Below are 22,388 nucleotides of genomic sequence, written 5' to 3'. Positions count from 1 at the left end.
GAGGGTTAGGGTTAGGGTTAGGTTTCGGGTGAGTGTAAGGGTTTGGGTGAGTGTTAGGGTGAGGGTGAGTATTAGCGTTAGTATTAGGGTTAGGGTTAGGGTTAGGTTTAGGGTGAGGGTGAGGGTGAGGGTTAGAGTTACGTTTAGGGTGAGTGTTAGGGTTAGGGTGAGGGTTAAGTTGAGAGTTAGTGTTAGGGTGAGGGTGAGGTTGAGGTTGAGGGTTAGGGTGAGGGTGAGGGTTACGGTTAGTGTTAGGATTAGGGTTAGGGTTAGGGTTAGGCTGATGTTGAGGGTGATGTTGAGGGTTAGGTTTAGGGTTTGGTTGAGGGTTAGTTTTAGTGTGAGGGTAAGGGAGAGGGTGAGGGTAAGGTTTAGGATGAGGCTTAGGGTAAGGGTGAGGGATAGGTTTACTGTGAGTGTTAGGGTTAGGGTTCAAGTGAGCTTGAGGGTGAGGATTAGGGTTAGGGTTAGGATGAGGGATAGGGTTAGGTTGAGGTTTAGGGTGAGTGTTAGTTTTAGGGTTAGGGTGAGGTTTAGTGTTAGTGTTAGGGTTATTGTTAGCTTTATAGTTATGTGAGCGTTAGGGTTAGGGTTAAGGTTGAGATGAGGGTGAGAGTGACTGTTAGGTTTACGGTTAGTCTTAGGATTAGGTTTAGGCTTAGGGTGAGGGTGAGGATTAGGGTTAGGGTGAGGGTTAGAATTAGGGTTAGGGTGAGGGTTAGAGTTAGGATGATGTTTAGGGTGAGGGTGGGGGTTAATGTGAAGGTGAGTGTTAGGGTGATGGTAAGGGTTAGGATGTGGATGTGGGAAAGCGTTAGGGTTAGGGTTAGGTTGAGGGTTAGGGTTAGGGTGAGGGTGAGGGTGAGGGAGAGGGTTAGGGTTAGTGTTAGGCTGATGATGAGGGTGAGGGAGAGGGTTAGGGTTAGGGTTAGGCTTACGGTGAGTGTTAGGGTTAAGGTTGGGATTAGGGAGAGGGTGAGGGTGCGGGATAGGTTTAGGGTGAGGTTGAGGGTTGAGGTGAGGGTTAGAGTGAGGTTAGTTTTAGGGTGATTGTGAGGGTGAGGGTTAGGGTTAGGGTAAGGGTTAGTGTAATGGTGAGGGTGAGGGTGAGAGTTAGGTTTAGGATTAGTGTGAGGGTTAGGGTGAGGGTAAGGGTTAGGGTGAGGGTTAGGGTGTGGTTTAGGTTGAGAATGAGTGTTAGGGTGAGGTTTTGGGTTAGAGTGAGTGTTAGGGTTCGTGTTAGGCTGAGAGTTAGGGTTAGGGTGATGTTTAGGGTGAGGGTGAGCGTTAGGGTGAGAGTGAGATTTCGGGTGAAGAAGAGGGTTAAGGTGTGGGTGAGGGTTAGGGTTAGTGTGAGGGTTAGGTTGAGAATGAGGGTTAGTGTGAGGGTGAGGGTTAGGGTGAGCGTTAGCGTTAGGGTTAGGGTTAGGGTGAGGGGTAGGGTTAGGGTTATGGTGAGGGTTAGGTTTAGGGTGAAGTTTAGGGTTAGGATGAGGGTGAGGGTAATTGTTACACTGAGGGTTAGATTGAGGGTGAGGTTTAGGATTAGGTTTAACGTTAGGGTGAGATCTAGGGTGAGGGTTAGGTTTAGGTTTCAGGTGAGGGTTAGGATGATTGTTAGGGTAAGGGTTAGGATTTGGGTTAGTTTGAGGGTTAGGGTTTGGGTTAGGGTAAGGGTTAGGGTGAGGGTGAGGGTGAGGGTTAGGGTAACTGTTAGGGTTAGGGTTAGGGTGAGGGTGAGGTTTAGGGTAAGAATTTGGGTTAGGGTTAGGTTTAGGCTTAGGGTGAGTGTGAGGATGAGAGTTAAGATTAGGGTTAGTGTTAGGGTGAGGATTAGGGTGAGGGTGAAGTTTAGGGTGAGGGTTAGGGTTAGTGTAAGGTTTAGGTTTAGGATTAGGGTGAGGGTTAGAGTTAGGGTGATGTGTAGGGTGAGGGTGAGGGTGAGGGTTAGGGTGAGGGTTAGGGATAGGGTTAGGGTGAGTTTGAGGGTTAGGGTTAGAGTTAGGGTTAGGTTGAGGTTTAGGGTGAGGTTTAGAGTTAGGGTGAGGTTGAGGGTTGGGGTTATGTTTAGGGTGAGGGTTAGGTTGAGGGTTAGGGTTAGAGTTAGTGTTAGAGTGAGGGTGAGGGTGAGGTTGAGAGTTAGGGTGAGCGTGAGTTTGAGAGATAATGTTAGGATTAGTGTTAGGTATAGGGTTAGGCTGAGGGTGTGGGTGATGGTAAGGGTTAGGTTTAGGATTAGGTTGAGAGTTAGGGTTCGTGTGAGGGTTAAGGTTAGGGTTAGAGTTATGTTTAAGATGTTGCTAAGGGTCAGGGTGTGGGTTAGGGGGAGTGTGAGTGTTAGGGTTTGTGTGAGTGTTAGGGTTAGTGTGAGGGTTAGGGTTAGAATTATGGTTTGGGTGTGGGTAAGGGTTAGGGTGTGGGTTAGGGTGAGGGTTAGAATTAGGGTTAGGGTGAGGGTTAGGGTCCGTGTGAGGGTTAGGCTTTGGGTTAGCGTTAGGGTTAGGGAGAGGATAAGGATTAGGGTTATGGATAGTGTGAACGTTAGGGTTAGGGTTAGGGTGAGGATGAGGATTAGGGTGATGTTTAGGATTAGGTTGAAGGTGCGGGTGAGGTTGAGGTTTACCGTTACGATTAGTGTAAGGGTGAGGGTGAGGGTGAGGGAGAGGGTTAGGCTTAGGATAGGGTGACAGTGAGGGTTAGGCTTAGTGTAACGGTTAGGGTTAGGGTTAGGGTAAGGTTTGGGTGAGTTTGAGGGTGAGGAATAGGGTTAGGGTGAAGGTTAGGCTGAGCAGAAGGGGCAGGATGTGGGTTAGGGTGAGGATTAGGGTTAGGGTGAGGGTTACGGTGATAGCTAGGGTGAAGGTGAGGTTAGGGTGAGGGTGGGGGTTAGGGTTAGGGTGAGGGTTAGGGTTAGTGTGACGGTGAGTTTGAGGGTTATGGTTATGGTTAGGGTTAGGGTGAGTATTAGTGTTAAGGATAGGGTTAGGATGAGGGTTAGGGTGAGTTGTAGGGTTAGTTTAGGGTAAGGGTTAGGGTTAGTGTGAGGGTTAGGTTTAGGGTTACTGTTAGGGTGAGGGTAAGGTTTGGGTTGAGAGTAAGGTTTAGGGTGAAGATTAGGGTTAGGGTTAGGGTTAGGGTGAGGGGTAGGGTGAGTGTTAGGTTTAGGGTTAAGGTTAGGGTTAGGCTTAGTGTGAGGGTTACGGTTAGGGTTAGGATTAGGGTGAGAGTGAGTGTGAGGGATAGTGTTAGGGTGAGGGTGAGGGTGAGGTTGAGGGTTAGAGTTGGGGTTAGGTTTAGGGTGATTGTGAGGGTGAGGGTTAGGGTTAGGTTTAGGATAAGGGTGAGGGTGAGGGTGAGAGTCAGGTTTAGGTTTAGTGTGAGGGTTAGGGTGAGGGTAAGGGTTAAGGTGAGGGTTCGGGTGAGGGTTAGGGTGAGAATGAGGGTTAGGATGAGGTTTTGGGTTAGACTAAGTGTTAGGGTTTGGGTGAGGCTGAGAGTTACGGTTAGTGTGATGTTTAGGGTGAGGGTGAGCGTTAGGGTGAGAGTGAGTGTTCGGGTGAAGATGAGGGTTAGGGTGTGGGTGAGGGTTATCGTTAGGGTGAGGGTTAGGTTGAAAATGAGGGTTAGCGTAAGGGTGAGGGTTAGGGTGACGGTTAGCGTTAGGGTTAGGTTAGGGTTAGGGTGAGGGGTAGAGGTAGGGTTATGGTGAGGATTAGGGTTGGGGTGAGGGTTAGGGTTAGTCTGAGGGTTAGGGTTAGGGTGAGGTTTAGGTTTAGGTTTAGGGTGAGGGTTAGAGTTAGGGTGATGTTTAGGGTGAGGGTGAAGGTGAGGGTCAGGGTGTGGGTGAGGTTTAGGTTTAGGGTTATGGTGAGGGTTAGGGACAGGGTTAGGGTGAGGTTGAGGGTTAGGGTTAGAGTTAGGGTTAGGTTGAGGGTTACGGTGAGGTTTAGAGTTAGGGTGAGTGTGAGGGTTAGGTTTAGGTTTAGGTTTAGGGTGAAGGTTAGGTTTAGGGTGAGAGTTAGAGTTAAGGTTAGGGTGAATATGAGGGTTAGGGTTAGCTTCTGGGTTCGAATTAATGTGAGGGTGAGGTTGAGGAATAGTGTTAGGATTACAGTTAGGGTTCGGGTGAGGGTTAGAGATATGTTTAATGTTAGGGTTAGGATTAGGGTGATGGTGAGGTTTAGGGTGAGTGTTAGGGTTAGGGTTAGTGTTAGGGTGAGGGTTAGGTTGATGGTAAGGGTGGGGTGAAGTTGAGGGTGGGAGTTAGTGTTAGGGTTAGGGTTTGATTGAGGTGTAGTGTGAAGTTTAGGTTTAGGGTTAGTGTGAGTGTAAAGGGTAGGGTGAGGATAAGTTTTAGGGTAAAGTTTAGAGTAAGGTTTAGGGTGAGTTTGAGGGTGAGGAATAGGGTTAGGGTGAGGTTTACCCTGAGGGTGAGGGTTAGGGTGAGGGTGAGGGTTATGGTTAGGGTTAGGGTTAGGGTGAGTATTAGGGTTAATGTTAGGTTCAGGATGAGCGTCAGGGTGAGGGTTAGGGTTAGGGTTAGTTTGAGGGTTAAGTTTAGGGCTAGGGTAAGTGTTAGGGTGAGGGTGAGGGTGAGGGTTAGGGTAACAGTTAGGGTTAGGGTTAGGTGAGGGTGAGGGTTAGGGTTAGGTTTAGGGTTAGGCTGAGGGTGAGGGTTAGGATGAGAGTTAGGGTTAGGGTCAGGGTGAGGATTAGGGTGAGGCTGAAGTTTAGTGTGAGGTTTAGGGTTAGGGTGAGGTTTAGGTTTAGGATTAGGGTGAGGGTTAGATTTAGGGTGATCTGTAGGGTTATGGTGTTGGTGAGGGTTAGGTTGTGGGTGAGGGTTAGCTTTAGGGTTATGTTGAGGGTTAAGGTTAGGGTTCGGGTGAGGTTGAAGGTTAGGGTTAGATTTAGGTTGAGGTTGAGGTTTAGGGTGAGGTTTAGAGTTAGGGTGAGGGTGAGGGTCAAGGTTATGTTTAGGGTGAGGGTTAGGATTAGGTTGAGAGTTACAGTTAGCGTGAGGGTGAGCATCAGGGTTAGTGTTAGCTTCTGGGTTGGAATTAAGGTGAGGGTGAGGTTGAGGGTAAGGGTGTGGGTGACGGTTAGGGTGCAGGTTAGGTTTAGGGTTAGGGTTTGTGTGAGGTGTAGGGTGAGGTTTAGGTTTAGGGTTAGTGTGAGGGTAAGGGTTAAGGTGAGGATAAGTTTTAGGATGAGGGTTAGGGTAAGGTTTAGGGTAAGGTTTAGGGTGAGTTTGAGGGTGAAGAATAGGGTTAGGGTGAGTGTTAGGCTGAGCAGTAGGGATAGGATGAGTGTTAATGTGAAGGGTAGGGTTAGGGTTAGGGTGACGGTAAGGGTTAGGGTGAGGGTGAGGGTTAGGGTTAGGGTTAGGGTTAGCTAGAGGGTAAGGGTTAGGTGGAGGGTTAGGATGAAGGTAAGGGTTAGGGTTAGGGTGATTGTTAGGGTGATGTTAAAAGTTAGGGTTAGGGTTAGGTTTAGGGTGAGGGTAAGGTTTAGGTTGAGGGTGAGGGTTAGGGTGAGATTTAGGGTTAGAGTAATGGTTAGGATAAGGGTGAGGGCTAGGGTGAGGGTGATGGTTAGGCTGAGGGTGAGGGTTAAGGTTAGGGTGAGGGTTACCATGACGGTGAGGGTTACGTTGAAGATGAGGGTTATGGTTAGGTTGAGGGTTAGGGTGAGTATTAGGGTTAAGGTTAGGTTTAATATGAGGGGTAGGGTTAGTGGTAATGTTAGGTTTAGGGTGAGGCTTAGGGCTAGTGTGAGGCTTCGGTTTAGGGTTACGGTTAGGATGAGGGTAAGGGTCGGGGTGAGATTAACTTTAGGGTGAAGATTAGGGTTAGGCTTAAGGTTAGGTTGAGGGGTAGGGTGAGGGTTAGGTTTAGGGTTAGGGTTAGGATTAGGTTTAGGGTGCTGGTTAGGGTTAGGGTGAGGGTTAGGGTAATGGTTAGGGTTAGGGTGAAGGTGAGGGTGAGGGTGAAGTTTAGGTTTAGGTTTAAGTTTAGGGTTAGTTCTAGGCTGAGAGTGAGGTGGAGTATGAGGGTCTGGGTTAGGGTTAGGGTTAGGGTGAGGGTGAGGGCTATGTTGAGTGGGAGGGTTAGGGTGAGGGTGAGGGTTTGGGATAGATAAGGGTTAGGGTTATGGTTATGGGGAGGATTAGGTTGAGTTTGAGGGGTAGAGGGAGGGTTAGTGTTATTGTGAGGGTTAGGGTTAGGGTTAGGGTGAGGGTTAGCTTTAGCGAGATGTTTTGAGTGAGAGTGAGGATTAACGTGAGGGTGAGGGTTTGGGTGAGGGTAAGGGTTAGGGTGAGGATGAGGGTTAGGGTTAGGTTTAGGGTGAGGGTTAGGGTTAGTGTTAGGCTTTGGGTGAGGGGTAGGTTTAGTGTTAGGGTAAGGTTTAGTGTTAGGGTAAGGGTTAGGCTGAGGGTAAGGGTTAGGGTGAGGTTTAGGGTAAGGATGAGTTTTAGGCTAAGTTTTAGGGTCAGGTTGAGGTTGAGGGTTATGGTTAGGGTGAGGGTAAGGCTGAGGGGTAGGGTTCGGGTCAGGGTTAGGGTCAGGGTGAGGGTGAGTGTGAGGGTTTCGGTTAAGTAAGGGTTAGGTTTAGGGTTAGCCAGAGGATTAGCTTGAGGGTGAGGATTAGCGTGAGGGTGAGGGTGAGGGTTAAGTTTAGGGTTAGGGTTAGGGTTAGGGTGAGGGTTAGGGTTAAGTTTAGGGTTAGGGTGAGGGTTAGGGTGAGTGTTAGGTTTTGGTTTAGGAATAGGTTGAGGGTTAGCGTGAGGGGTAGCGTTAGGTGGAGGGTGTGAGTTAGGGTTAGGGTTAGGGTTAGGGTGAGGGATAGGGTCAGGTAAGGGTTAGGGTGAGGGTTAGAGTCAGGGTTAGAGTTAGGGATAGGTGAGGATTAGAGTTAGGGTTAGGGTGAGTGTGAGGGTTAGGCTGAGTGGTAGAATTATGGTTAGGGTGAGGGTTAGGTTCAGTGTGAGGTTTAGGGTTAGGGATAGGGTAAGGGTAAGTGTTCGGTTGAGGTTAGGGTGAGGGTGAGTTTTTGGGTTAGCATTAGGGATAGAGTGAGGTGTAGGATTAGGGTTAGGGTTAGTGTGAGTGTTAGGCTCAGGGGTAGGGTTAGGGTTAGCCTGAGGTTTAGGTTTAGTGTGAGGATTAGGGGTAGGGTTCGATTTTGTGTTAGGGTGAGGGGTAGGTTTAGTGTAAGGGTTAGGGTTAGGCTTAGGGTTAGGGTGAGGTTAAGGGTTCGGGTGAGGGTTAGGGTGAGGGTGAGTGTTAGCGTTATTATTAGGGTTATTTTGAGGGTTAGGGTGAGGGTTATGGTTAAGATTAGTTTTAGGTTGAGTGTGAGGGTGAGGGTTAGGGTTTTTAGGGTGAGCGTTAGGGTTAGGGTGAGGGGTAGGGGTAGGGTTATTGTTATGGTTAGGGTGAGGGTGAGGTTGAGGGTTAGGGTGAGGGTGAGGGTGAGGGTTAGGGTTAGGATTAAAGTGAGGGTTAGGCTTAGGCTGAGGGTGAGGTTGATGTTGAGGGTTGGGTTTAGGGTTAGGGTTAGTGTGAGGGTAAGGGTAAGGGTAAGGGTGAGGGTAAGTTTTAGGGTGAGGATTAGGGTTAGGGTGAGGGATAGGTTTAGTGTGAGGGTTAGGGTTAGGGTTAGGGTGAAGGTGAGGATTAGGGTTGGATTAGGAAGAGGGTTAGTGTTAGGGTTAAGGTTCGTGTGAGGGTTATGGTTAGGGTTAGAGTGAGGTTTAGGATTAGGGTTAGGGGTAGGGTTATTGTTATCTTTAGAGTTATGTGAAGGATAGGGTTAGGATTAGGTTTAGGGTGAGCATGAGGGTGAGGGTTAGGGTTAGGATTAGGATTAGGGTTAGGGTTAGGCTGAGGGTAAGGTTGAGGGTGGGGGTTAATGTTAAGGTTAGGCTTAGGGTTAAGGTTAGGGTGATGATTAGCTTCAGTGTGAGGGTTAGGGTTAGGGTTAGAGTAACGGTTAGGGTGTGGGTAAGTGTTAGGGTTAGGGATGGTGTGAGTTTTAGGTTTAGGTTTAGGGATAGGGAGAGGGTGAGGGTTAGGGTTAGGGTGAGGTTTAGGGTTAGTGTGAGGGTTAGGCTTCGGGTTAACTTTATGGTTAGGGTGACGACTAGGTTTAGGATTAGGCATGGTGTGAGTTTTAGGTTTAGGGTTAGGGTTAGGTTGAGGGTGAGGGTGAGGGTTAGGGTGATTTTTAGGGTTACGGTGAGGGTGATGGTGGGGGTGAGGGCTAGGGTTGTTGTTGGTGTTAGGCTGAGGTTGAGGGTGAGGGAGAGCGTTAGGTTAAGTATTGGGGTGAGGGTGAGGGTTAGGTTTAGGGTTAGGGTGAGGCATAGGGTGAGGGTTAGGGTGACAGTGAGGGTTAGGGATAGGGTTAGATTTAGGTTGAGGGTTTGGGTTAGGTTTAGGGTTAGGGTAAGTGTTAGGGTGAAATTTAGGGTTAGGGTTAGGGTTAGGGTTAGCATTAGTGTAAAGGTTAGGGTTAGGGTTACGGTCAGGGTTAGGGTTAGGATAAGGTCTAGGGTGAGGTTTAGGGTGAGGGTGAGCTATAGGGTTAGCGTTAGTGTTAGGGTGAGGGTAAGGGTGAGGGTTAGGTTTAGGGTTAGGTTTCAGGTGAGAATGAGGGTTAGGGTAAAATACAGGGTTAGGGATAGGATTAAGGTGAGGGTTAGGTTTGGGTTAGGTTTAGAGTTACGGTGAAGTTGAGGGTGAGGGTTAGGGTTAGGGTGAGATTTAGGTTTAGGATTAAGGTTAGAATTAGGGTGAGGGTGAGGTTTAGGTTTAGGATTAGGGTTAGGGTTTGGGTTAGGTTGAGGGTGAGGTTGAGGGTGAGGTTTAGGGTTTGGGTTAGTGTTAGGGTGAGTGTTAGGGTTAGGGTTAGGGTTAGGATTAGGGTTAGGGTGAGGGGTATGGTTAGGGTTAGTGTGAGGATGAGGGTGAAATTGAGGGTTAGTGCTAGGTTTCTGGTGGGGGTTAGGGTTAGGGTTAGGTTTAGGTTGAGGGTTAGGTTGAGGGATAGGGTGGGGGTTAGGGTTAGGGTGAGGGTGAGGGTTAGGATTAGTGTGAGGGTTAGGGTTAGGGTTAAGGTTAGGGTTTTGGTGAGGTTAAGTTTTAGGGTGAGGATTAGGATGAGGGTGAGGTTTATGGTGATGGTTACATTGAGGGTGAGTGTTAGGGTGAGTGTGAGGGTTAGTGTAATTGTTAGGGTGAGGGTTAGGGTTAGGGTTAGGGTGAGGTTGAGGGTTAGGGTTAGGCTAAGTTTTAGGGTGAGTGTTAGGGTGAGGGTGAGGTTTAGAGTTATGGTTAGGATTGGTGAATGTAGGGTGAGGGTTAGGGTTATGTTTAGGGTTAGTGTAAGGGTGAGAGTTAAGGTTAGGGTGAGGGTTATGGTAGGGTGATTGTAAGGGTTAGGGTGAGGGTAAGGGTTAGGCTGAGGGGTGAGGGTGAGCGTGAGTGTCAGGGTCAGGGATAGTGTTATGATTAGTGTTAATCTTAGGGTTAGGGTTAGGATGATGCTTAGGGTTAGTGGTAGGGTTAATATTAGTGTGAAGGTGAGGGTTAGTGTTAGGGTGAGGCTGAGATTTAGAGTTAGGGTTAGAGAGAGGGTTAGGGTGAGGGTGAGGGTTAGTTTTAGGGTTAGGGTTATGATGAGAGTTCGGGTGAGGGTTAGGTTTATGGTTAGGTTTAGGGTGAGGCTGAGGGTGAGGTTTAGTGTTAGGGTGTGTGTTTAGCTGAGGGTAAGGGTGAGAGAGAGATTCAGGGTTATGCTTAGGGTGAGGGTGAGGTTTAGGGTTAGACTTAGGGTTAGGCTTAGGGTGAGTTTAAAGGTTAGGTTTTTGGTTAGAGTGAGGGTGAGGGTGAGGGATAGGGTTAGGTTGAGGATGAGAGTTAAGGTGAGTGTTAGGTTTAGGGTGATTCTGATGGTGAGGTTGAGGGTTAGGGTTAGGGTGAAGTTTAGGTTTAGGGTGAGGGTTAGGGTTATGTTCAGGGTTAGGGTGATGGTGAGTGTTAGGGTGAGGGTGAGAGTTAGGGTTAGGGTTAGGTTGAGGGTGAGAGTTAGGGTTAGGGTTAGGGTGAGGGTGAGGGTGAGGTTGAGTGTTAGGTTTTGGGTTAGGTTGAGGGTTAGTGTGAGGTTGAGTGTTAGGTTTATGGTTAGGATGAGGGTGAGGGTTAGGTTTAGGGTTAGGGTTAAGGTGAGCGTTAGGCTTAGGAAGAGGGTGAGGTGAGGGTTAGTTGTACGGTGAGGGTTAGGGTTAGGGTTACGGTGAGGGTTTTGTTTAGGTTGATGTTTCGGGTCAGGGTGAGGGTTTGGTTGAGGGTGAGTTTTATGGTGAGGTTGAGGGTTATGTTTAGGGTGATGTTTAGGGTGATGGTGAGGGTTAGGGTGAGCGTGAGGTTTAGGACTATGGTTAGAGATCGGGTGAGTGTTTGGGTTAGGTTTAGGGATAGGGTGAGTGTTAGGTGGAAAATTTTGGGTTAGTGTTATTGTTAGGGTTAGGATTAGTGTGAAGCTTAGGGTTAGGGTTAGCGTCAGGGTTATTGTGAGGATAAGGGTTAGGGTGAGGTTTAGGGTGAGGGTGAGGGTTAGGGTTAGCATTAGTGTTCGGGTAAGGATTAAGGTGAGCATTAGGGTTAGGGTTAGGTTTAAGGTGAGAATGAGGGTTAGGGTAAAGTTTAGGGTTAGGGATAGGATTAGGGTGAGGGTTAGGGTTGGTTAAGGTTAGAGTTAGGGTGAAGGTTAGGGTGAGGGTTAGGGTTAGGATTAGGGTTAGGTTTAGGGTGAGGGTTAGGTGAGGGTAAGTGTTAGAGGGAGGGTTAGCGTGAGTGGGAGTGTGAGGTTAGGGTTAGAGAGAGGGTTAGGCTGAGGGTAAGGTTTAGGGTGAGGATTAGTGTGAGAGCGAGGGTTAGGTTTTGAATTAGGGTGAAGGGTTGGATGAGGGTTAGTGTTAGGGTGAGGATTCTGGTGAGGGTGAGGGTTAGTGTGTGGGTGAGGGTTAGGGTGAGGGTGGGGGTTAGGGTTAGGGTGAGGGTTAAGGTTAGGGTGAGGTTTAGGGTTTGTGTCAGGGTTAGTGTTAGGGTTAATGTTAGTGTTAGGGTGCGGGTAAGGTTTAGGGTTCGGGTTCGTTTGAGGTTGAGGTTTAGGGTAAGGGGTAGGGTTAGGGTTAGTTATTGGGTGAGGTTGAGGTTTAGGGTTAGGTTGAGAGTTAGGCTGAGTGTTAGGGTTAGGATTAGGGTTAATGTGAAGGTGAGGATGAGGGTTTTGGTAAGCTAAGTTTTAGGGTTAGGGTTATGGTTACGATTATGGTGAGGGTGAGATTTAGGGTTAGGGTTAGGGTGAGGGTTAGGTTTAGGTTGATATATACAGTGTGGGTGAGGGTTTGGGTGAGAGTTAGGGTTAGGGTGAGTGTTATGGTGATGGTGAGGTTTAGGGTGAGTGTGCGTGTTAAGGTTACAGTTAGGGTTAGTGTGAGGGTTAGGGTTAGGGTTAGGGATAGGGTGAGGTTTAGGGTGAGGGTTAGGTTTAGGGCTAGTTTAAGGGTTAGGGAGAGGGTGAGGGTTAGGGTTAGGGTTATGTTGAGGTTTAGGGTGAGGGTTAGGGTTAGGGTTAGGTTTAGGGTGTGGGTTAGGTTGAGGTTTAGGGTTAATGTCAGTGTTAGTGTTAGGGTGTGGGTTAGGGTGACGGTGAGGGTTAGGGTTAGGGTTAGGTTTAGGCTTAGGTTTAGGTTGAGGGTTAGGTGAGGGTAAGGGTTAGAGTGAGGGTTAGTTTGAGTGTGAGTGTGAGGGTTAGGGTTAGGGTTAGGGTGAAAGTTAGGGTTAGGGTTAAGGTTAGGGTGAGGGTGAGGGTAATGGTTATGGTGAGGGTTATGGTGAGGGTGTGGGTGAGTGTTGGGGCAAGTGTGAGTGTGAGGTTGAGGTGAGGGTAATGGTTATGGTGAGGGTTAGGTTGAGGTTGTGGGTGAGTGTTAGGGTTAGGGTGAGGGTTATGGTAAGCGTTAGGGTTAGGCTTAGGTTTAGGGTGAGGGTTAGGTTTAGGGTTAGTTTCACAGTCAGGGTAGGTTTAAGTTTTAGTGTGAGGGTTAGGGTGAGTGTGAGGGTTAGGGTTAGTGTTCGGTTGAGGGGTTTGATGAGGGTTTAGGATTAGGGTTAAGGTTAGGGTGAGGGTTAGGGTTTGTGTGAGGGTTAGGGTTTGGGTTAATGTTAGGGTTAGGGTGCGGGTAAGGGTTAGGGTTCGGGTTCGTGTGAGGTTGAGGTTTAGGTTAAGAGGTAGGTTTTTTGTTGGTTATTGGGTTAGGTTGAGGTTGAGGGTTAGGTTGAGGGTTAGGCTGAGGGTTGGGGTAAGGTTTAGGGTTAATGTGAAGATGAGTATGAGGGTTAGGTTTAGGGTGAGGGTTAGGCTTAGGTTGATGTATAGGGTGAGGGTGAGGGTTTGTGTGAGAGTTAGGGTTAGGGTGAGTGTTAGGGTGATGGTGAGGGTTAGGGTGAGTGTGCGTGTTACGGTTATGGTTAGGGTTACGGTGAGGTTTAGGGTTAGGTTTAGGGATAGTGTGATGGTTAGGGTGAGGTTTTGGGTTTAGGTTAAGTTGAGGGTTAGGGTTAGTGAGAGGGTTAGGGTTAGGGTTAGGTTGAGGTCAAGGTTTAGGATGAGGGTTAGTGTAAGGGTGAGGGTTAGGGTTAGAGTAAGTATTAGGGTGAGGTTTAGGGTGAGGGTTATGTTTAGGGTTATGTTAAGGGGGTTAGGGTGAGTGTGAGGGTTAGGGTTAGGGTTATGGTGAGGATTAGGGTGAGGCTTAGGGTTAGGGTTAGGTTTAGGGTGAGGGTTAGGTTGAGGGTTAGGGTTATTATCAGTTTTAGGGTTAGGGTGAGGTTTAGGGTGACGGTGACGGTTAGGGTTAGGGTTAGGCTTACTTTAGGGTGAGGGTTAGGTGAGTGTAAGGGTTTGAGTGAGGGTTAGGGTGAGTGTGAGTGTGAGGGTTAGGGTTAGGGTTAGGGTGAGAGTTAGGGTGAGGCTTAGGGTTAGGGTTAGTTTTAGGGTGAGGGTTAGGTTGAGGGTTAGGGTTAATGTCAGTTTTAGGGTTAGGGTGAGGTTTAGGGTGACGGTGACGGTTAGGGTTAGGGTTAGGCTTACTTTAGGGTGAGGGTTAGGTGAGTGTAAGGGTTTGAGTGAGGGTTAGGGTGAGTGTGAGTGTGAGGGTTAGGTTTAGGGTTAGGGTGAGAGTTAGGGTTAGGGTTAAGGTTAGGGTGAGGGTGAGGCTGATGGTTATGGTGAGGGTTAGGGTGAGGGTGTGGGTGAGTGTTAGGGTTAGGCTGAGGGTTAGGGTAAGGTTTAGGGTTAGGCTTAGGTTTAGGGTGAGTGTTAAATGAGGGTAAGTGTTAGACTGATGGTTAGGGTTACGATTAGGGTTAGGGTTAGGTTTAGGCTGAGTGGGAGGGTGAAGTTTAGGGTTATGGTTAGGTTTAGGGGGAGATTTAGGGGGAGGGTTAGGGATAGGGTGAGGATTAGGGTTAGGTTTAGGGTCAGGGTGAAGGTTAGGCTGAGGGTTTGGATTAGGTGTAGGGTGAGCGATAGGTTTATTGTGAGTGGTAGGGTGAGGGTTAGGGTTAATGTTAGGGTGAGGGTTAGGGTTAGGATGAGGGTTAGGGTTAACATTAGGGTTAGGATGAGGGTTAAGGTGAGGGTAAGGGTTAGGGTTAGGGTTAGGGTGAGGGTGAGCGTGTGGGTTAGGGTTAGGATTAGGGTTAGTGTTAGGGTGAGGGTGAGGGTAATGATTAGGGTGAGGGTTAGGGTGAGGGTGAGGGTTAATGTTAGGGTGAACGTGATGGTTAGGTTGAGGGTTAGGTTTAGGATTAGGTTTAGCCTGAGGCTTAGGTTGAGGGTTAGGGTTAATGTTAGGGTTAGAGTTAGGTTGAGGCTTAGGGTGATGGTCAGGGCTACACTTAGTGTTAGGGTTAGGGTTAGGGTGTGGGTTAGGGTTAGGGTTAGGTTTAGGGTGAGGGTTAGGTTGAGGGTTAGGGTTAATGTCAGTGTTAGGGTTAGGGTGAGGGTTAGGGTGATGTTTAGGGTGAGGGTGAGGATTAGGTTGAGGGTTCGGGTTAGGATTAGGTTTAGGGTGAGGGTTAGGTTGAGGGTTAGGGTTAATGTCAGTGTTAGGGTTAGGGTTAGGGTTAGGGTGACGATAAGGGTGAGGGTGAGGTTTAGGTTGAGGGTTGGGGTTAGGATTAGGTTTAGGGTGAGGGTTAGTTTGAGGGTTAGGGTTAATGTTAGGGTTAGAGTTAGGTTGAGGGTTAGGGTGATGGTCAGGGTTACACTTAGTGTTAGAGTTAGGGTTAGGGTGAGGTTTAGGGTTAGGTTTATGGTGACGTTTAGGGTGAGGGTTAGGGTTAGGATTAGGTTTAGGGTGAGGGTTAGTTTGAGGGTTAGGGTTAATGTCAGTGTTAGTGTTAGGGTGAGGGTTAGGGTGACGGTGAGGGTTAGGGTTAGTGTTAGGCTTAGGTTTACGGTGAGGGTTAGGTGAGGGTAAGGGTTAGAGTGAGGGTTAGGGTGAGTGTGAGTGTGAGGGTTAGGGTTAGGGTTAGGGTGAGAGTTAGGGTTAGGGTTAGGGTTAGGGTGACGGTGAGGCTAATGGTTATGGTGAGGGTTAGGGTGAGGGTGTAGGTGAGTGTTAGGGTTAGGGTGGGGGTGAGGGTGAGGGTGAGGGTAATGGTTATGCTGAGGGTGTGGGTGAGTGTTAGGGTTAGGTTGAGGTTTAGGGTAAGTGTTAGCGTTAGGCTTAGGTTTAGGGTGAGTGTTACGTGAGGGTAAGGTTTACTCTGATTGTTAGGTTGAGGTGAGGGTGACGGTTAGGGTTAGCATTAGGGTTAAGATGAGGGTTAGGCTGAGGGTAAGGGTTAGGGTTAGGGTTAGGTTTAGGTTTAGGATGAGGGTTAGGTTGAGGGTTAGGGTTAATGTTAGGGTTAGAGTTAGCTTGAGGGTTAGGGTGACGTCAGGGTTACACTTAGTGTTAGTGTTAGGGTTAGGGTTAAGGGTTGGGTGAGGGTTAGGGTTAGGGCTAGGGTGAGGCTTATGGTTAGGGTGAGGCTTAGGGTGAGTGTTAGGGTAACGTTTATTTTGAGGGTTAGGTTGAGGGTTAGAGTTAGGGTTATTGTGAGGGTTAGGCTTATTGTTAGGGTTAGGGTTATGGTGATTGTTAGGTTTAGTGTGAGTGTTAGGGTTAGAGTTAATTTTAGGGTTAGGGTGAGTGTTACGGTTAGTGTGAGGGTTAGGGTAAGGGTTAATGTGAGGGTTAGGGTGAGGGTAAGATTTAGGGTGAGGTTTAGGGTGAGGGTGAAGGTTAGCGTTAGGTTTAGGGTGAGGTGTACAGTGAGGGTTAGGGTTAGGTTTAATGTTAGCGTGATGGTTAGGATTTGTGTTAGGGTTAGGGTTAGGTTAAGGGTTAGGGTTAGTGTGAGTGTTACGGTTAGGATTAATGTTAGGGTTAGGGTGAGTGTAACGTTTAGGGTGAGGGTTCGGGTGAAGATGAGGTTTAGTGTAAGGGTTAGGGTTAGGGTTAGGAATAGGGTGAGGGTGAGGTTTAGGGTTAGGTTGAGGTTAGGCTGAGGGCAGGGTTAGGTTTATGGTGAGAATTACTGTGAGGGTTTCGGTTCGGTAAATGTTAAGGTTTGTGTTAGCGTGAGGATTAGGGTGAGGGTGATGTTTAGGGTGAGGGATTAGGTTTAGGGTTAGGGTTAATGTTATGGTGAGGGTTAGGGTGATGGTGAGGATTAGGCTCAGGGTTAAGGTTAGGATTCTGGTGAAGGGTTTGGTGAGGGTTAGGGTTAGGGTTAAATTTAGGGTGAGGCTTAGGGTTAGGGTAAGTTTTAGAGTGAGGGTCAAGGTGAGGTTTTGGGTTATTGTTATGGTGAGTATTAGGGTTAGGGTTAAAGTTAGGGCGAGGGTTAACGTGAGGGTCAGGTTTAGGGTGAGGATTAGGGTGAGGGTGAGGGTTAGGGTGAGGTTTAGGGTTAAGGTGAGGGTTAGGTTTAGGGTTAGGGTGAGGGTTAGGGTTAGGTTGATGTATAGGGTGAGGATGAGGGTTTGCATGAGATTGAGGATTCTGGTGAGGGTGAGGGTTAGTGTGTGGGTGAGGGTTAGGGTTAGGGTGAGTGTTAGTCTGACGGTGAGGGTTTGGGTGAGGGTGAGTGTTAGGGTTACGGTTAGGGTTAGGTTGAGGGTTAGGTTTAGGGTTAGGGATCGGGTGAGGGTTATGGTGTGGGGTTGGGTTAGGGTTAGAGTGAGGGTTAGGGTTAGGGTTACGTTTAGGGTGAGGTTATGGGTTAGCGTGAGAGTTAGGGTGAGTGTGATGGTTAGGGTTAGCGTTTGGGTTAGGGTGAGGGTTAGGGTGTGGGGTTAGGTTAGGGTTAGTGAGATGGTTAGGTTTAGGGTGGGTTTAAGGGGTAGGGTGAGGGTTAGTGTTAGCGTTAGTGTTAGGTTGAGGGTTAGGTTTAGGGTTAGGTTAAGGTTTAGGGTGAGGTTGGGGGTTAGAGTTAGGGTTAGGGTGAGGGTTAGGGTTAGGGATAGGTTTAGTGTGAGTTTGTGTGTAGTGGAGAGTGTGAGGTTTAGGGTGAGGATGAGGGTTAGGGTTAGGTTTAGGGTGAGGTTGATTGTTAGTGTGAGGGTTAGAATGAGCGTGAGGTTTAGGGTTAGGGTTAGGGTTAGGTTGAGGGTGAGGCTTAGGTTTAGAGTTTGGGTTAAAGTTAGGCTGAGGTTTAGTGTGAGGGTAAGGTTTAGGGTGAGGGTTAGGGTGAGGGTGTGGCTTAGGGTTAGGTTTATAGTGAGGGGTTGGTTGAGGTTTAGTGTTAGGGTTATGGTGAGGGTTAGGGTTAGTTTGAGGGTTAGGGTTAGGGTGAGGGTTAGGATTAGTGCGAGGTTTAGGGTTAGGTTTATTGTTAGGATTATGGTGAGAGTAAGGGTTAGCGTTGGGGTGAGTGTTAGGGTTATTGCTGGGGTTAGGGTTAGGGTTCGATTTAGGGTTAGGTTGAGGGTAAGGGTTAGGGTGAGGTTTAGAATGAGGGTGAGGGTTAGGGTTATGGTTAGGGTTAAGGTGAGGTTAGGCTGAGGGGTAGGGTTAGGATGAATATGAGGATTGCTTTTAGTGTGAGGTTTAGGGTTAGGGTTAATGTTAGGGTAAGGGTTAGGGTTAGGGTGAGGGTTAGGGTTAGTGTGAGGGTTAGGGTTAGGGTGGGGTTTGTGTGAGGGTGAGGTTTTGGTGAGGGTGAGGGTTAGGATGTGGGTGAGGGTTAGGGTTAGGGTGAGTGTTAGGGTGATGGTGAGGGTTAGTGTGAGGTTGAGTGTTAGGGTTACGGTTAGCAATAGCGTGAGGGTAAGTGTTAGGTTTAGGCATAGGGTGAAGTTTAGGATGAGTGATTGGGTTAGGTTTAGAGTTAGGTTTAAGGTATGGGTGAGGTTTATGGTTAGGGTTAGTGTTAGGATGAGGGTAAGGGTTAGGGTAAGGGTGATGATTTGGTTGAGGGTTAAGGTTAAGATTAGGTTTAGGTTGAGGTTTAGGGTTAATGTTATGATTAGGGTCAGGGTGAAGGTTAGGGTGACGGTCTGGGTTAGGCTTAGTGTTAGGGTTAGCGTTAGGGGGATGTTTGAGTGAGAGTTAGCTTTAGCGTGAGGGTGAGACTTAGAGTTAGGCTTAGGGTTTGGGTTAGGGTGAGGGTTAGGGTGATGGTAAGTTTTGGGGTGAGATTTAGCGTGAGTGTGAGGGTTAGGGTTAGGAATAGGTTGAGGGGTTGGGTGAGGGTTAGTGTTAGGGTTATGGTGAGGGTTAGGGTTAGTGTTTGGTTTAGGGTTAGGGTGAGGGTAAGGAATAGGATGAGGTTTAGGGTGAGGGTTAGCATGAGAGTTAGGGTTAGGTTTAGGGTTAGGGTTAGAGTTAGGGTGAGGTTGAGGGTTATTGTTTGGATTAGGATTAATGTTAGGGTTAGGATTAGGCTTAGGGTGAAGTTGAGGGTGAGGGTGAGGTTTAGGTTTATGGTTAATGTTAGTGTGAGGGTTAGGGTTAAGGTTATGTTTAGGGCGAGGGTGAGGATTAGTATGAATGTCAGTGTGACTGTAAGTGTGAGGGTTTGGGTGAGGGTTCGGGTTCGGGTTCGGGTTCGGGTTAGCATGTAGGTGAGGGTTATGGTTAGGGTGAGTGTAAGGCTGACTGTGAGAGTTAGGGTGAGTGTGAATGTTAGGGTTAAGTTTAGGGTTAGGGTTAGGGTGAGGGTTAGGGTGTTGGTTGGGTTAGGGTTAGTGTGAGGGTTAGGGTTATTTTGAGGGTTAGGGTTAGGGTGAGGTTAAGGGTTAGGTTGAGTGTTAGGGTGAGGGTAAGGGTTAGGGTTACGGTTAGGATGAGGGTTAGGGTGAAGGTTAGCTTTAGCGTTCGGTTAAGGTTTAGGGTGAGGGTGAGGTTTAGGTTTAGGGTTAGTATGAGGGTTAGGTTTAGGGTTAGGATTAGGGTTAGGGTGAAGTTGAGGGTAATGGTTAGTGTTAGTGTTAGGGTGAGGGTGAGTGTGAGAGATAGGATTAGTGTTAGGTTTATGGTGAGCTTGTGCTAGAGTTTTAGGGAGAGGTTGAGGAGTAGGGTTTGGATTAGGGTCAGTGTGAGGCTTAGGTTGACAGTGAGGGTCAGGTTTAGGGTTCAGGTTAGGTTTAGGTTGAGGTTTAGGTGAGTTTAAGGTTTAGGGTGAGGGTTAGGGTGAGTGTGAGGTTGAGGGTTAGGGTTAGGATTAGGGTTAGTGTTACGGTTAGGCTGAGGGTGAGTGTGAGGGTTAGGGTTAGTGTTAGGTTTAGGGTGAGTGTGTGCAAGAGGTTTAAGGATAGGGTCAGGATTAGGGTTAGTGTTGGGATCAGTGTGAGCTTTAGGCTGAGGGGTAGGGCTAGGGTAAGGGTGAGGGATAGTTTTATTGTGAGGGTGACGGTTAGGGTTAAGGCTAGGTTGAGATTTAGGGTTAGGTTGACGCTATGGGTTAGGGTTAGGGTTAGGGTGAGGGTTAGGGTGAATGTGACTGTGAGGGTTAGGTTTAGAATTAGTGTTAGTTTTAGTGGTAGGCTTAGGGTGATGGTAAGGGTGAGGGTGAGGGTTAGGGTTAGGGTGAGAGTTAGGGTTAGGGTGAGGGATAGGTTTAGGATTAGGGTGAGGGTTATGGTTAGGGTCAGGGTGAGGGTGAGGGTTAGGTTTAGGATTAGTGTGAGGGTTAGGTTTATGCTTAGGGTGAGGGTGTGTGTGAGGGTGATGGTGAGGGTTATGGTGAGGGTTAGGTTGTGGGTGAGGGCTAGGTTGAGGGTTAGGTTGACAGTGAGAGTTAGGGTGAGTGTGAGGCTTAGGGTTAGGTTTAGGGTGAAGGTTAGGGTTAGGGTTTGGGTTAGGGTTACTTTGAGTGTGAGGGTTAGGTTTAGAGTTAGGTGAGGGTTAGGGTTGGGGTGAGGGTTAGGATTAGTGTTAGGGTTAGGTTGAGGGTGTGTGTTAGGGTTAGGGTTAGGGTTAGTGTGAGGGTGATGGTGAGGGTTAGGTTTCAGATTAGTGTTAGGGTTAGGTTTAGGCTTAGGGTGAGTGTGAGTGTGAGGGTGAGGGTTACGTTTAGGGTGAGGGTTAGGTTTCAGGTTAGGGTGAGGGTTAGGGTTAATGTTAGGGTTAAGGTTAGGGTGAGGTTTAGGTTGATGGGTAGGCTTAGGGTCAGGTTGAGGGATAGGTTTAGTTTGAGGGTTAGGGTTAGCATTAGCTTTAGGATGAGGGTTAGCGTGAGGGTTAGGGTTAGGGCTACATTTATTGTGAGGGTGAGGGTGCGGGTTAGTTTTAAGGTAACGGAGAGGGTTAGGGTAAGGGTGAGGCTAAGGTTTAGGTTTGGGTGTTGGGTGAGGGTGAGGGTGAGAGTGAAGGTGAGTATTAGGGTGAGTCTGAGGGTGAGGGTTAGGGTTAGTATAAGGGTTAGGGTAAGGGTTAGGGTTAGGCTGAGGGTGAGGGTGAGGGTTAGGGTTAGGGTTACATTTAGGGTGAGCGTGAGGGTGAGGATTAGTTATAGCATGAGGGTTAGGGTTAGGGTTAGACTTAGGGTGAGTGTTAGGGTTAGGGTTAGAATGAGTGTTAAGGTTACGTTGATGTTTAGGGTGAGGGTGAGGGGTTGGATGAAGGTGAGTTTTCGGTGAGGGTGATGATTAGCGTGTGGGTGAGGTTTAGGATTAGGGTGTTAGGGTGAGGCTGAGGGTTAGGGTGAGGGTGAGTGTTAGGGTTCCTGTTAGGATTAGTGTGAGGTTTAGGGTTAGGTTTAGGGATATAGTGAGTGTTAGGGTGCTGGGTTGGGTTAGGGTTATGGTTAGTGTGAGGGTTAGGGTCAGTTTTAGGGTTAGTGTTAGGGCTAGGGTGAGGTTAAGGATTAGGGTGAGGGTTAGGGTGAAGGTGAGGTTTAGGTTTAGTGTTAGGGTTAGTGTGAGGGTTAATGTGAGGGGTAGGTTTAGAGTTAGATTAAGGGTTATGGTGAGGGTGAGGGTTAGGGTTAGGGTAAGGTTTAGGATTAATGTGAGGATTAGGGTTAGGGTTAGGGTGAGGGTGAGGTTAAGTGTTAGGATGAGGGTTAGTGTGAAGGTTAGTGTGAGGGTTAGGGTTAGGGTTAGGGTTAGGGTTAGTGTAAGGGCTAGGGTCAGGGAGAGGGTGAGGCTTATGGTTAGGTTTAGGGTGAGCTTGAGGGTGAGGGTTAGGAATAGGATTAGGGTTAGTTTTAGGTTTAGGCTGAGGGTGAGGGTGAGGGTGAAAATGAGGGTTAATTTTAGGGTTTGGCTTATGATTAGTGTTAGGGTTAGAGTTAGGGTGAGGGTTAGGGTTTGTGTGAGGGTTAGGGTTAGTTTTAATGTTATGCTTAGGGCGAGGGTAAGGGTTAGGGTTCGGGTTCGGGTGAGGTTGAGGTTTAGGGTAAGGGTTAGGGTTAGGGTTAGTTATAGGGCGAGAGTGAGGTTAAAGGTTAGGTTGTGGGTTAGGCTGAGGGATAGGGTTAGGGTTAGTGTGAGGGTGGGGGTGAGGGTTTCGGTTAGGTAAGGGTTAGGGATAGGGTTAGGGTGAGGATTAGGGTGAGGGTGAGATTTCGGTTTAGGTTGATGTATAGGGTGAGGGTGAGGGTTTGGGTGAGGTTTAGGGTTAGGGTGAGTGTTAGGGTGAAAGTGAGGGTTAGAGTGAATGTGAGTGTTAGGGTTACAGTTAGGATTAAGGTGAGGGTTAGGGTAAGGGATAGGGTAAGGGTTAGTTTGAGGGGTTGGGTTAGGGTTAAGGTGAGGGTTAGAATTAGTGTGAGGGTTAGGGTTAGGGTTAAGGTTAGGGTGAGGTTAAGTTTTAGGGTGAGGTTTAGGTTGAGGGTGAGGTTATGGTTAGCGTAAGGGTTAGGGTGAGGTTTAAGGTGATGGTTAGGTTTAGCGTTAGGTTAAGGTTTACGATGAGGGTGAGGGTTAGGGTTAATGTTAGGGTTAGGGTGAGGTTAAGGGTTAGGTTTAGAATTAGTGTTAGGTTTAGGGGTAGGCTTAGTGTGATGATAAGGGTGAGGGTGAGGGTTACGGTTAGGGTGAGGTTTAGCGTTAGAGTGAGGGATAGGGTTAGGATTAGGGTGAGGGTTAGGGTTAGTTTTATGGTGAGGGTGTGGTTTAGGTTTAGGATTAGTGTGAGGATCAGGTTTAGGCTTAGGGTGAGGGTGAGGGTGAGGGTTAGGGTTAGGGTGATTTTTCGGTTTAGGGATAGGGTGAGATTTAGGTTTAGGGTGATGTTTAGGTTGAGTGTGAGGTTTAGGGTGAGGATGAGGGTTCGGGTCAGGGTGAGGGTTAGGTTGTGGGTGAGGATTAGGGTTAGGGAGAGGATTGGGTTGACAGTGAGAGTTAGGGTGAGGGTGAGGATTAGGGTTAGGTTTAGGGTGAGGGTTATGGTTAGGGTTTGGGTTAGGTTTATTTGGGTGTTAGGATTAGGTTTAGGGTTAGGTGGGGGTTAGTGTTAGGGTTAGGGTGAGGGTGATGGTGAGGGTTTGGTTTAGGATTAGGATTAGGGTTAGGGTTAGGCTTATGGTCAGTGTGAGGGTGAGGGTGAGGGTAAGGTTTATAGTAAGGGTTCGGTTTCGTGTTAGGGTGAGTGCTAGGGTGAGTGTTAGGGTTAGTGTTAGGGTGAGGGTTAGGGTGAGGATTAGGGTTAATGTTAGGGTTAGGGTTAGGGTGAGGGTTAGGTTGAGGGTGAGGATTAGGAATAGAGTGAGGGTTAGCGTGAGGATTAGGGTTAGGGTTAGGGTTGGGGTTAGGGTGAGGGTTAGGTTTGAGGATAAGTGCTACGGTTAGGCTAAAAGGTGAGGGTGAGGGTTAGGGTT

This window comes from Dipodomys merriami, unplaced genomic scaffold (genome assembly GCF_024711535.1).
Source record: "Dipodomys merriami isolate MVZ:Mamm:240054 unplaced genomic scaffold, mDipMer1.0.p SCAF_58, whole genome shotgun sequence".
NCBI classification, from domain to species: domain Eukaryota; kingdom Metazoa; phylum Chordata; class Mammalia; order Rodentia; family Heteromyidae; genus Dipodomys; species Dipodomys merriami.
This window is presented reverse-complemented; position numbering follows the sequence as displayed.